Here is a 15,151-nt window from a genome sequence, read left to right on the forward strand (position 1 = left end):
AAATCAATTATTTTCTCCTGTATAAATGCCTACGGCCATACTACGTTGAATACACCGGTTCTCGTCCGATCACCGAAGTTAAGCAACGTCGGGCTCGGATAGTACTTGGATGGGAGACCGCCTGGGAATACCGGGTGTTGTAGGCTTTTTGTTTTCGATTTGGAGTATTTTTTTTTTACGACACATACCTTTCTTACAATCAACAAATATTTACATATTTTTAAGCTTTGACAGGGTGCTAGCTAAGGCGTGATAATTTTCTTAAATCCTTCCTCCATGATAAACCCAAAACAATCATTACAACAAATTAAAAAATATATATAACACTGAAAACACTGCAAGACAGCACTAAGCCCTTTTTGCTGAAAAGCAAACTGAATTCAGTTCTTTTCAGTAGCTCGATCGTCAAGCTTGATAAACACATGATAGTGAGCAAAATGTTGCCCTCCCCCCACCCCTTAAAAGTTTATACCCTAATTAACACTCTATTTTTAATGAAAACTGTGCTGCTGTTTTTAACGAGCTGTGAAATTGTTATACTTTTTTTTACATAAATATCGATGCCTCTGAATGGTGGGTAAAATAATGAGACAGTCTTTTTGGCCAAACTTTTTAACCTACATCTCAAACTTTTTAACCATTTTCTAAAATGATATTTCCTGACAACTGGGGGCGCTGTTGGGATTTCACGGTATGCACCGTACCCATTGATCTCCATACACAGTCTGTGTATATGGAGATCAATGACCGTACCCATGACCGTACCAAATATCCTATATAGGTTACAGACTATGGCGTGTCAAACGTTGCAATATTCAATATTTTGCAATATATATGTTGGATGTTCAATATCTTTTACATTTATGTACGATGTTCAATATAAGTGTGCGATGTTTTTCATTATCTGCGCGATGTTTAATATATTTGTGCGATGTTTTACAATATATATGCAATTTTCAATTTATATGTGCGATGTTTTTGACGATATATCCCTTACAGAAATGTCCCATGTAATTCCCATGGGAAATTTTCCCATGGGACCCCATGGGAATTGCATGGTGAATTGGACACCATGTAGCATGGGATTTTTTCCATGGGAGTTTTCCCATTGGCTTTTTCCCATGGGAAATTTTATATGGGTTTTTTCCCATGTATGGTTTCCTTTCATTTCTCAAAAAAAATTATTGCTCCATGGTAATTTTCAATAACAACTTACTATACATTTTAACACTGTGTATTAAGTGCTATTCACCAAATAGGTAAAGCACATCACGGAACTCCGATGGGGGTTGTTCCAGGTTGTAGGAGTGGCTTGTGCACTCTATGTACAAAGTTTACATTATTGCTCCCATACCACTTGTCAAGTTGTACCATATTATCACAGTGTTCCCAATTTATTTTCTCATAAATGTTTCCAACCATAATAATAAATGAATCAATATTATCCAAAGTTTGAATGACACATTGTCCACATAAAAAAATACTGTATGCATCATTTAACTTCACTTATCACCAGAAAAATTCAAAAATGTGCAATTACAACACTCGTTATTGTAAGAGATTCTCACAAAAATGTCCCATGGTGGTCCCATGGTGTCCCATGGTGTTCCCATGGTGTCCCATGGTGTTTATCCCATTGTGTTCAATTGGTGAACATCCACAGGAGTTTCCCATGGTCAGCTTAACAAATATAATTCTTGATAACCTCTATGACCAAAGGGAAATATTTTTAATTGGATTCAAATTTACAGCTAGGCGAATAAGTAATTAAATCAAAAAAAGGTTTGCCTATAACTTGGGAGTGCAATTGGGTCTATGATGGTTTTTCATGGCACATGCATGTTCTCCAGTATAACCCGGCAGTGGCCCCCGTGCTGCCTTTTAAATCTCCATGGTGTTCCCATTGTATCCATAATTCATATCACCCACATTATGGTGTTCCCATGGCGTCCGAATCCTCGTGGTGTACCCATGTGTCTAAAATCCCCATATCCTCATGGTGTACCCATGTGTCTAAAATCCCCATGATGTTCCCATGGTGTCCAGTAAATCCCCATGGTGTTCCCATGGTGACATACAATCCCAATGGTGTTCCCATGGTGTCCATAAAATCCCCATGGTGTTCCCATGGTGTCCATAAAATCGCCATGGGGTTCCCATGGTGTTCCCATGGTGTCCATAAATTCCCATGATGTTCCCATGGTGTTCATTAATTCCACATGGTGTTCCCATGATGTCCATAAAATCGCCATGGTGTTCCCATGGTGTCCGTAAAATCCCCATGGTGTTCCCATGGAGCTCATAAAATCCCCATGGTGTTCCCATGTTGTCCATGCAATCTCCATGGTGTTCCCATGGGTTTCCCATGATGATCATTTTAACTTACATGGTGTTCTTGATGACCCCATGGGTTTCCCATGGGGTCCCATGGGAATCCCATGGGACCCCATGGGAATCCCATGGGATGCTCATGGGACATTTCTGTAAGGGATATGTGCGATGTTTTCAATATTATGTTCGATTTTTTGCATTAAATGTGCGATGTTTTTCGATACAATTGGGTGTGTTGTTTTACAATATATTGGCGATATTCTCAAATATGTGAGCAATGTTTTACACATATGTTTGACATTTCGAGCTATTTGTATTCGATGTTTCATCGGTATGTTTGCATTCGATCTTTTACAATATGCATTTGATGTTTCCCTTTTCATTCGATGTTTCGTTAAAAGTCAAAGTCTGGTTACTAGACCGCGAAAGTCTGACTATTTTGCCTAAAGTCAGTGTATGAGACGTCAGGGGATCGCGTAAAGTGATTAGAGCCAGGCCTAAACGGTAAAAACCGGAATTGTTGGTAATTCGAAGCATACGCAATGCGTTCATCATTGTTTGGGCAGTACCCCCAGCTGTGCCTGTACTACCCATAGTGTTATGTGCATCATCTATGCATTGAGGAGTGCATGACGCATGGTCTGAGCTCCAAGGCCGATGTGCACCTGTCCCGTTTAATGATCCAGTTACCTGATAATTTGTAAGAGGTGTATCTTGTATATTTAGTAAAATTTGGCAAAATCAGATTTGTATGAAAAATCTAAAATGGTAAGGGGTTAACCTTGCTTTTTCAGCAAAATTTGGAGCATATTTTACTAAAATTGGGCAAAATCAGATGCTTCTAAAAAATCCAGATGTAAAGTTTCCGCAAAAACAGCGGTTGAAAAAGAACCCAATGTTGAACTTTACTGAATCTGAGGTCTATCGAGGGGACGATCCTTATTTCAACTCCCAGAGATTCGGTGACAGTCTCTATTTTTCTTTTTAAGAAAGTCGAAATAGCTGAAGCGAGGTGAGAATCTATATGTGCCCAGATACAAAGAGTACTGCGTCTGCCTTTTGAAAATGCACAATTGCAGTGTTCATTGTTGCGTAATGATCCGCCTAGCACACGACCGTTTTGCACATTAGGCTGTGTTATGCAGATTCCTAACAAACCAAACACACTGTGCTCATTATATCGACTTGTTTTTACCCATTAAGGTAAAGCAAATGGACCCAGTAATCTTCCTGGCGCGTTTGCTCACCTATAAAGACAACTTTTCTCTGTTTAAGGAAAATTCTAAGGTAACGAAATGGCCGAGTGGTTACGATTCGTCGTCCACGGTTAGCGGGGTCCCGGGTTCGAATCCCGCTGGTGTCTTTTTGGCTTTTAACGGATGAGTTCAATTATTCACTATAAGAGATTTAATTTCCCGTCGTAACGTACCAACAGTACCTTAGCTTAATCGGTAAGCACTGCTGCTGGTACTGTCCGCGAGTTCCAGGTTGGCGCCTTCGTACAGGTTCAGGGCATGTGGTTCACTCGGAGGATCAGGGCTTAGGGGCCGCCCTGTTCCTCCCTTAGCTCTTTGCTTTTACATGGTGCCTGGCCCTCCGGGGTTATATGGATGGATAGGGAAGGAAGTGTGTATTGGTCGGGGACGCCGAGACCCCGGAAGAGAACTAAGGGATCGGCTGGGGCATTGTTATGGCTCAGACCGATCCCTGAAAGCTTGACTAGCACATAACTTTTTGATTTTTTTTGACCCTCTATCTTTTATACTTTGGTTTAGTTTGATATCTACAGCTGCTCGGCAGGTCTACGGGTAGTATCAAAATTGAAACAAAGGTGTATGTCATAAATCAATGAATATTTCATAATTGACTATAATCAAAACGGAGTTTCGTTTGATCAATTTGACTATCATTATATAATGACGCGATTGCCAATTGACGTAAGAAACGCCATAAATTATTCCGGGAAAGAATAAAGATGTACATTGTAATATAAATATTATTTATACATCTTTCAAATAACGTGTCTTTAATTGTGAGCATTCCAAACAATACAGTATTTCGCAAAAGTAATAGAATGGTATATGATAGCACGATCAATGCGTCTCTATTAAATTTAAAAAAATATAATTTAGGCCCCTATGTGTGAAATATTCTTTGATTGACTATGAGCATTCAATACGAATGAGTTAATTCGCAAAATATAGCAACAACAAAAGAGAAAGGAAAAAGAGAAAATTCCTTTACCCTAAAAACTGGAAATATAATTTGTTTTAAAAAAGTCAAATGGGACACTTCATGTATTGATTTAACAGTTTGCAAGGAGTTAGCCTTACATTTTAGCAAAATTGGGAAAAATCAGATGTTTCTGGAAAATTGCAGCTTGTAAGGGGTTAACCTTGCATTTTTAGTAAAATTAATTTAGATGTTTATGAAACATTTCAAATAGTAAGGGGTGAACCTTGCATTTTTTAGCGAATTTGGGCAAAATCAGATCTTTCTGGAAAATTTCAGATTGTAAGGGGTTAACCTTGCTTTTTTAGTAAAATTGGGAAAATTTAAATGTTTATGAAAAATTTCAAATTGTCAGTGGTTAACCTTGCATTTTTTAGCAAAATATGGCAAAATCAGGTGTTTATGGAAAATTTCAGATTGTAAGGGGTTAACTTTTTTTTAGTAAAATTAATTTAGATGTTTATGAAACATTTCAAATAGTAAGGGGTGAACCTTGCATTTTTTAGCGAAATTGGGCAAAATAAGATGTGTATGAAAAATTTCAAATTGTAAGGGGTTAACCTTTCTTTTTTAGTAAAATTGGGAAAATTTAAATGTTTATGAAAAATTTCAAATTGTCAGTGGTTAACCTTGCATTTTTTAGCAAAATATGGCAAAATCAGGTGTTTATGGAAAATTTCAGATTGTAAGGGGTTAACTTTGCTTTTTTAAGCGAAATTTGGAAAAATCAGATGTTTCTTGAAAATTGCAGATTGTAAGGGGGTTAACTTGGCATTTTTAGCAAAATTGGGCAAAATCAGATTTCTATGAAAAATCCAAAATTCCAAGAGGTTAACCTTGCCAAATTAGGGCAAAATCAGATGTTTCTGGAAAATTGCAGATTGAAAGGGGTTAACCTTGCTTTTTTAAGCGAAATTGGGAAAAATCAGATGTTTCTTGAAAATTGGGCAAAATCAGATTTGTATGAAAAATCAAAAATTGTAAGAGGTTAACCTTGCCAAATAAGGGCAAAATCAGATGTTTCTGGAAAATTGCAGATTGAAAGGGGTTAACCTTGCTTTTTTAATTGGGAAAAATCAGATGTTTCTTGAAAATTGCAGATTGTAAGGGGTTAACTTGGCATTTTTAGCATAACTGGGCAATATCAGAATTATATGAAAAATCTCAAATTGTAAGGGGTGAACCTTGTATTTTTAGCGAAATTGGGCAAAATCAGATCTTTCTGGAAAATTTCAGATTGTAAGGGGTTAACCTAGCTTTTTTAGTGATATTTGGCAAAATAAGATGTGAATATAAAATTTCAAATTGTAAGGGGTTAACCTTGCTTTTTTAGTAAAATTGGGCAAATTTAAATGTTTATGAAACATTTCAAATTGTAAGGGGTGAACCTTGCATTTTTTAGCAAAATGGGGCAAAATCAGGTGTTTATGAAAAATGTCATAACCCCTTGCATTTTTAGCAAAATTGGGAAAAATCAGATTTGTTTGAAAAATCAAAAATTGTAAGAGGTAAACCTTTGCCCAATTAGGGCAAAATCAGATGTTTCTGGAAAAATTGCAGATTGAAAAGGGGTTTACCTTGCATTTTTAGCAAAATTGGGCAAAATCAGATGTTTCTGAAAATTTCAGATGTAAGGAGGTTAACTTTGCTTTTTTAGTAAAATTGGGCAAATTTTTGTGTGCATATGCATTTTAAGCAAAATTGGGCACAATGAGATTTTTATGAAAAATCTCAAATTGTAAGGGGTGAACCTTGCATATATTAGCAAAATTGGGCAAAATCAGATGTTTCTGAAAAAAATTCCGATGTAAGGAATTAACCTTACTTTTTTTTTAGTGAAATTTGGTAAAAATTAGATGTTTCTGAACAATTTCAAATTGTAAGGGGTTAAGATTGCATTTTTTTTTTTAAATGCAAGGTTAACCCCTTTCAATCTGCAATTTTCCAGAAACATCTGATTTTGCCCTAATTTGCTAAAAAATGCAAGGTTAACCCCTAACAATATGGAATTTTTCATGCACATTAAAATTTGCCCAATTTTACTTAAAAAAGCAAGGTTAACCCCCTTACATCTGAAATTTTTAGATGTAAGGGGGTTAACCTTCCTTTTTAGTGCCCTAATTTGGCAAAGGTTAACCCCTTACAATTTTTGATTTTTATACAAATCTGATTTTTTTCCCCATTTTGCTAAAAAAGCAAGGTTAACCCCCTTACATCTGAAATTTTTCAGAAACATCTGATTTTGCCCAATTTTGCTAAAAATGCAAGGTTCACCCCTTATAATTTGAGATTTTTCATAAAAATCTGATATTGCCCAGTTTTGCTAAAAATGCAAGGTTAACCCCTTTCAATCTGCTATTTTCCAGAAACCTCTGATTTTGCCCTAATTGGGCAAAGGTTAACCTCTTACAATTTTTGATTTTTCATACCAATCTGATTTTTCCCAATTTTGCTAAAAATGCAAGGTCAACCCCTTACAATCTAACATTTTTCATAAAAACCCGATTTTGCCCTATTTTGCAAAAAAATGCAAGGTTCACCCCTTACAATTTGAGATTTTTCATGAACATTTAATTTGCCCGATTTCGCTAAAAATACAGGGTTCACCCCTTACAATTTGAGATTTTACATATCAATCTGATATTGCCCAGTTATGCTAAAAAAGCCAAGTTAACCCCTTACAATCTGCAATTTTCAAGAAACATCTGATTTTTCCCATTTTCGCTTAAAAAAGCAAGGTTAACCCCTTTCAATCTGCAATTTTCCAGAAACATCTGATTTTGCCCTAATTTGGCAAGGTTAACCTCTTACAATTTTTGATTTTTTCATACAAATCTGATTTTGCCCAATTTTGCTAAAAATGCACAGTTAACCCCTTACAATCTGAAATTTTCCAAAAACACCTGATTTTGCCCTATTTTGCTAAAAAATGCAAGGTTAACCACTGACAATTTGAAATTTTTCATAAACATTTAAATTTTCCCAATTTTACCAAAAAAAGAAAGGTTAACCCCTTACAATTTGAAAATTTGTCATACACATCTTATTTTGCCAAATTTTACTACAAAAGCAAGGTATAACCCCTTACAATCTGAAATTTTCCAGAAAGATCTGATTTTGCCCAATTTCGCTAAAAAATGCAAGGTTCACCCCTAACTATTTGAAATGTTTCATAAACATCTAAATTTTACTAAAAATGCAAGGTTAACCCCTAACAAGCTGCAATTTTCCAGAAACATCTGATTTTTCCCAATATTGCTAAAATGTAAGGCTAACTCCTTGCAAACTGTTAAATCAATACATGAAGTGTCCCATATTCTTTCCCGGTATAATTTATGGCGTTTCTTACGTCAATTGGCAATCGCGTCATTATATAATGATAGTCAAATTGATCAAACGAAACTCCGTTTTGATTATAGTCAATTATGAAATATTCATTGATTTATGACATACACCTTTGTTTCAATTTTGATACTACCCGTAGACCTGCCGAGCAGCTGTAGATATCAAACTAAACCAAAGTATAAAAGATAGAGGGTCAAAAAATCAAAAAGTTATGTGCTAGTCAAGCTTTCAGGGATCGGTCTGAGCCATAACAATGCCCCAGCCGATCCCTTAGTTCTCTTCCGGGGTCTCGGCGTCCCCGACCAATACACACTTCCTTCCCTATCCATCCATATAACCCCGGAGGGCCAGGCACCATGTAAAAGCAAAGAGCTAAGGGAGGAACAGGGCGGCCCCTAAGCCCTGATCCTCCGAGTGGACCACATGCCCTGAACCTGTACGAAGGCGCCAACCTGGAACTCGCGGACAGTACCAGCAGCAGTGCTTACCGATTAAGCTAAGGTACTGTTGGTACTTTACGACGGGAAATTAAATCTCTTATAGTGAATAATTGAACTCATACGTTAAAAGCCAAAAAGACACCAGCGGGATTCGAACCCGGGACCCCGCTAACCGTGGACGACGAATCGTAACCACTCGGCCATTTCGTTACCTTAGAATTTTCCTTAAACTAAGAAAAGTTGTCTTTATAGGTGAGCAAACGCGCCAGGAAGATTACTGGGTCCATTTGCTTCACCTTAATGGGTAAAAACAAGTCGATATAATGAGAACAGTGTGTTTGGTTTGTTAGGAAGCTGCATAACACAGCCTAATGTGCAAAACGGTCGTGTGCTAGGCGGATCATTGCGCAACAATGAACACCGCAATTGTGTATTTTCAAAAGGCATACGCGTAGATTTCTACTCTTTGTATCTGGGCACATATATATTCTCACCTTCCTCTTCAGCTATTTCGACTTTCTTAAAAAGAAAAATAGAGACTGTGATGTCAGCGAATCTCCGGGAGTTGAAATAAGGATCGTCCCCTCGATAGACCTTAGACTCAGTAAAGTTCAACATTGGGCTCTTTTTCAACAGCTGTTTTTGCGGAAACTTTACATCTTTATTTTTTAGAAGCATCTGATTTTGCCCAATTTTAGTAAAATATGCTCCAAATTTTGCTAAAAAAGCAAGATTAACCCCTTACCATTTTAGATTTTTCATACAAATCTGATTTTGCCAAATTTTACTAAATATACAAGGTACACCTCTTACAATTTAAAATTTTTCATAAACATTTCTTTTTGCCCAATTTTGCTAGAAATACAAGGTTAAGCCCTAACAATCTGCAATTTTCCAGAATCATCTGATTGTGTCCTATTTTGCTAAAAAAAAAAATTAACCCCTTACAATTTGAATTTTTTTCATGAACATCTAATTTTTCCCAATCTTATTCAAAAAGCAAGGTTAACCCCTTACAATCTGCAATTTTCCAGAAACATTTGATTTTTTCCCATTTTCGCTTTAAAAAATGCAAGGTTAACCCCTTACAATTTGATTTTTTTTCATAAACATCTAATTTTGCCCAATTTTACATCAGCTTTTGCTAACAAATTATCAGGTAACTGGATCATTAAACGGGACAGGTGCACATCGGCCTTGGAGCTCAGACCATGTGTCATGCACTCCTCAATGCATAGATGATGCACATAACACTATGGGTAGTACAGGCACAGCTGGGGGTACTGCCCAAACAATGATGAACGCATTGCGTATGCTTTAAGAATTACCCACAATTCCGGTTTTTACCGTTTAGGTCTGGCTCTAATCACTTTACGCGATCCCCTGACGTCTCATACACTGACTTTAGGCAAAATAGTCAGACTTTCGCGGTCTAGTATCCAGACTTTGACTCTTAACGAAACATCGAATGAAAAGGGAAACATCAAATGCATATTGCATAAGATCGAATGCAAACATACCGATGAAACATCGAATACAAATAGCTCGAAATGTCAAACATATGTGTAAAACATTGCTCACATATTTGAGAATATCGCCAATATATTGTAAAACAACACACACAATTGTATCGAAAAACATCGCACATTTAATGCAAAAAATCGAACATAATATTGAAAACATCGCACATATATATCGTCAAAAACATCGCACATATAAATTGAAAATCGCATATAAATGTAAAACATCGCACACATATATTGAACATCGCACATATATTGTAAAACATCGCAAAAATATATTAAACATCGCGCAAATAATGAAAAACATCGCACACTTATATTGAACATCGCACATAAATGTAAAACTGATAACAAACACATATTGAACATCCAACATATATATTGCAAAATATTGAATATTGCAACGTTTGACACGCCATAACAGACCAGTAAATAACCTTCCATAGACCCCAATGGTAAATGCTCCCACTTCAGAAATTCGGGGAAAATACTCACAACTCTCCAAGGTGTTCGAGACACACATCAAATTAAAGCTTATTACATCATCTTCCATTTTCTCTTAATTTTTTGGGGGTCAACTGATGACTTTTAGGAGAAATTTCCATCCGAAGATGATCACCCCTGAAAATAGTCCTGAAGCCCATCGCCATTTTGAAAAACGATGCCTACACTCCATTGCAAAATAGAGCGCTTTAAGGGCCCCAATTTCATCCAAGTTGAACGGAACTACAAGTTCACAGTCCTGTGCACGGCGTCCACCCATATTTTTTACAAACCCTCAAATTCATGGCCCACAGCATGCTCAAATACTGAAGATTTTGAGGGCATGCAAATCTTGATTTGGCCGGCGTAGGCAATATCGGACCGATTTACTGGTCTGCAACCATAAAGGCTGTAAACATTCTTAGACTGAAAATGAAGGTAAATTTGACACAAAGTACACTTCACAGATAGATTAAAAACTTTTGCATGTGTCCAAGTGGATGAATATAAAATGAAGAATGTGCTTTTTTATGTTGCGTACGACCATAGAGCAAGGAACAACAAATTCAAACGCTACCAATCGACCCCATCACCCCCATTTTTTGAATAATAGACTGATTCACGATCGCTAAAAGTATAATTGCACAAATGATGAAGATGGCCATGTAAAAGTACACATTAAAACAAGGGATTCTTACACATTGTTGAAGTAAAAGAAATAATACAAATGAAGACAATATGAATTTCATTTTCATATAAAATAACCTTTATTCTCTAATGTACAATATTTACTTGTAACCATCATCGCATTCCAGTACAAAATTTATTTGTATATGACATTGAGCAGGTTAACTTTTTGGCTTAGTCAATTTCTTTTGTATTGCTCTAACAACAAAATCTAAGCAGTATTGGAAAAGACTACATTACCGTGACAAGGAAAAGCACACAACTTTATCCGTTTAATTTTCACACTTCAAACTTTACCTCTGAATATAACTTAATTAATTGAAAGATTTGCAACAAACTTATAAGTTAGAGAAGACCATTTGCAGCTATCCAAAAAGTAACTGACAACATTATTGTTGAAAAGCTTTACTTGGTTTAAAGATGATAATGGCACTAAACTCCCTGTGAAATTATTCTTTCTGGCATGCTGTCATTTTGAAGAAAACAATAAAAGAAGGCCATTTCCAAAGATGCGTCAAGTGACACATTTGTGGAACTTTCTGTTAGATGTTGGTTTGTAATTCAGCGAATCCGTGAATGGGTGCACGCGCAAGCGTTGGCACGTCGCACATGCGGTTGATATTATTCGTCGGTTCAGTGCATGACATCGCGCAGAGCTGCAATCGGTTGAATGAGAACGTGTTCTGGATGCTGATTTGAGTCGCAATTCAAAACATGACTCGGCAACTTTCATTGCTTCCAAAAAAATGCACAAATGATCTACTCTACCTTTAACAGTACATGTAATTGTAATCTAAAAAGTATTTCATTTCTCAGATATCATTAAAGTATATCATTGTCTCCAGGTCAACAACTTGGAGACAATGGATGAAATATTCTTGAAGTATTAAATACAGCCCAATACACCTTAAGCAATAGTTTTTGTATCGTTATAGTAGGCATGAGTTAACCTCACAATGCAATCATTGTTAATAAATTAAAATGAAAACCGTCCGAGATACCAGCAAGGCATATCTGAACAATGACATGAGATAGAATCAACTTTGTAGCTTATCTACAAACTGAAGACAGATTGCTGTTGAACACAATGTAAAAACCAGGCAAGTAATTAGCTCAAAATAATATTTATTTTACAGGGCTCATTTTTTTTAATGCAATCCTTGAAATTGCACCTTTGTGTCCCATTTAACTTCATTTTCAATTTTCATTTTGCAATTTGTAAGGGTATTTTGGTGTCTTTTTAGGTTATTTTTGCTAATGCCGATTTTTGTATTCACAAGCAGAGGGGGGTGTCATTTCAGGCAGAAACCTCAATGTTACGGTTATTTCAACGCCAAAATGTGCCAGAATTCTGGATATTTTGCTGCAGTAATTTGTCTTTTCTTTGGTGATTCCCGCTGCTGTTTCAGCACATGACAGTAAGCCAGTGAGCACAGTTTTCTCACAAATGTTTTTCAGTGAGCAAAGTTTTTGGTTTCACAATTTGAACAGAAAACCCCCAAAACTGAGTGAACAGTGTCTTTGTGAAATGGCATCACAAGCAACAGCGCCCTTTGTTTGTCAGGAAAAGCATAGACAATTTTAAATGTTTAAAAAAGTACACATAAAGTTACACATTGTCCCGGACATATTCCGGGGAAATGCTCATTAGCAACTGCCTGACTCACCAATACTGATCACTTGTGACCCATTTCATTGGCCCATCCACAGCTCACAATAACCCTTAACCATGTAAACTTGATGTCTGATGTGGCTATTGTTCAAATTTGAATTTTATAATAACACATTTTAAAAGAAATCCAGGGGGGATATTATTGTGAAACAAAATGGCCATCTTTACATTGCGTCTGTGCATAACCATTTCCTGTGCATAATAAGAAATGGTTAAAACTATTAAAACTGGGAGAGTTTTCACTTTATTAAAGCACAATGCCGGGAAAATGTCCCTCTATTTCAAATAACTAAGTATATTTGTCATTTTTTTGACACACATTATAACCTTTTTAATTTCATGGGCCTTTTTGTTTGGCATGTAACACAGCAGTACATTAAAAAAAAGTTTAGTTTTTTACAGAATAATGAACCGTACAATTTGAAAACAGCAAATTATTATCCAAATTTGAGGAACTGCACTTCTTAGTTCTGCCATTTTTTACTTATCAATAACATTCCTCAGAAATAAAATTTTCAGTAAAAATGTATTTATTAATTGGGTTATTGACAACGATTACAAAACCAAAATAACATATTATTTTTCCCCATTTTTTTTTGGGCAAATAGTGGAATTCAGCAATTCCTTTTTTTCTCTGCACACTTGAGAATTTTTTCAGTGTATATTCCAGTACTGCAAAGTATATATACTTCAAACTAACAATCTGGTCATTCAGAAGTTCGATATTTCATTGCAAAGTTCAAGAAAAAAATCTACACAAAGTGCAAAGTACGAACTACTTGGGTTTTTTTTTCTCACACTTTTTAAAAACTGATCTTTAAGCACAAAATATGCAGTCTTTGCATATAACTGACAGTGTGTTAGTTGCTTTCATTAATTTATAATTAGAGAATAACAGTGTAAGGACCTGGTCCTCACTGCTTGATAATGACTGGCTTTGGGGATGGTCGCTGTTGATGGACCGAGACGAAATGGACAGAAATTGAGATTGAGATTGTTTGGGGTTTTTTTGGGGGGGGGGGGGGCAACTGAGCGTAACTTTCCAACGTACCCGCCGAGCGTATGTGGTTTTAGTCGGTTAACAAATGCTGCCAATGCACGGTAACATCTTTCAGACCAGCTGGGCCCAATTTCACGGTGCTGCTAAGCACACAAAAAATTGCTTAGCTCAAAAACAAACAAAGGTGTATGCCATAAATCAATGAATATTTCATAATTGACTATAATCAAAACGGAGTTTCGTTTGATCAATTTGACTATCATTATATAATGACGCGATTGCCAATTGACGTAAGAAACGCCATAAATTATTCCGGGAAAGAATAAAGATGTACATTGTAATATAAATATTATTTATACATCTTTCAAATAACGTGTCTTTAATTGTGAGCATTCCAAACAATACAGTATTTCGCAAAAGTAATAGAATGGTATATGATAGCACGATCAATGCGTCTCTATTAAATTTAAAAAAATATAATTTAGGCCCCTATGTGTGAAATATTCTTTGATTGACTATGAGCATTCCATACGAATGAGTTAATTCGCAAAATATAGCAACAACAAAAGAGAAAGGAAAAAGAGAAAATTCCTTTACCCTAAAAACTGGAAATATAATTTGTTTTAAAAAAGTCGAATGGGACACTTCATGTATTGATTTAACAGTTTGCAAGGAGTTAGCCTTACATTTTAGCAAAATTGGGAAAAATCAGATGTTTCTGGAAAATTGCAGCTTGTAAGGGGTTAACCTTGCAATTTTAGTAAAATTAATTTAGATGTTTATGAAACATTTCAAATAGTAAGGGGTGAACCTTGCATTTTTTAGCGAAATTGGGCAAAATCAGATCTTTCTGGAAAATTTCAGATTGTAAGGGTTTAACCTTGCTTTTTTAGTAAAATTGGGAAAATTTAAATGTTTATGAAAAATTTCAAATTGTCAGTGGTTAACCTTGCATTTTTTAGCAAAATATGGCAAAATCAGGTGTTTATGGAAAATTTCAGATTGTAAGGGGTTAACTTTTTTTTAGTAAAATTAATTTAGATGTTTATGAAACATTTCAAATAGTAAGGGGTGAACCTTGCATTTTTTTTAGCGAAATTGGGCAAAATAAGATGTGTATGAAAAATTTCAAATTGTAAGGGGTTAACCTTTCTTTTTTAGTAAAATTGGGAAAATTTAAATGTTAAATTTAAATATGAAAAATCTCAAATTGTAAGGGGTGAACCTTGTATTTTTAGCGAAATTGGGCAAAATCAGATCTTTCTGGAAAATTTCAGATTGTAAGGGGTTAACCTAGCTTTTTTAGTGATATTTGGCAAAATAAGATGTGAATATAAAATTTCAAATTGTAAGGGGTTAACCTTGCTTTTTTAGTAAAATTGGGCAAATTTAAATGTTTATGAAACATTTCAAATTGTAAGGGGTGAACCTTGCATTT

General features: G+C 35.6%; 1 non-coding gene across 1 annotated transcript; it reads left to right on the forward strand.

The window, feature by feature from the left end:
* Positions 1 to 27: 27 nt before the first annotated feature.
* On the forward strand, positions 28 to 146 carry LOC119721664. The gene has a single exon (XR_005270256.1). It is a non-coding gene; the product is annotated as a 5S ribosomal RNA (ribosomal RNA).
* Positions 147 to 15,151: the final 15,005 nt, after the last annotated feature.

The sequence above is a fragment of the Patiria miniata genome, unplaced genomic scaffold (assembly GCF_015706575.1).
Source record: "Patiria miniata isolate m_02_andy unplaced genomic scaffold, ASM1570657v1 HiC_scaffold_13, whole genome shotgun sequence".
Lineage (NCBI taxonomy): Eukaryota > Metazoa > Echinodermata > Asteroidea > Valvatida > Asterinidae > Patiria > Patiria miniata.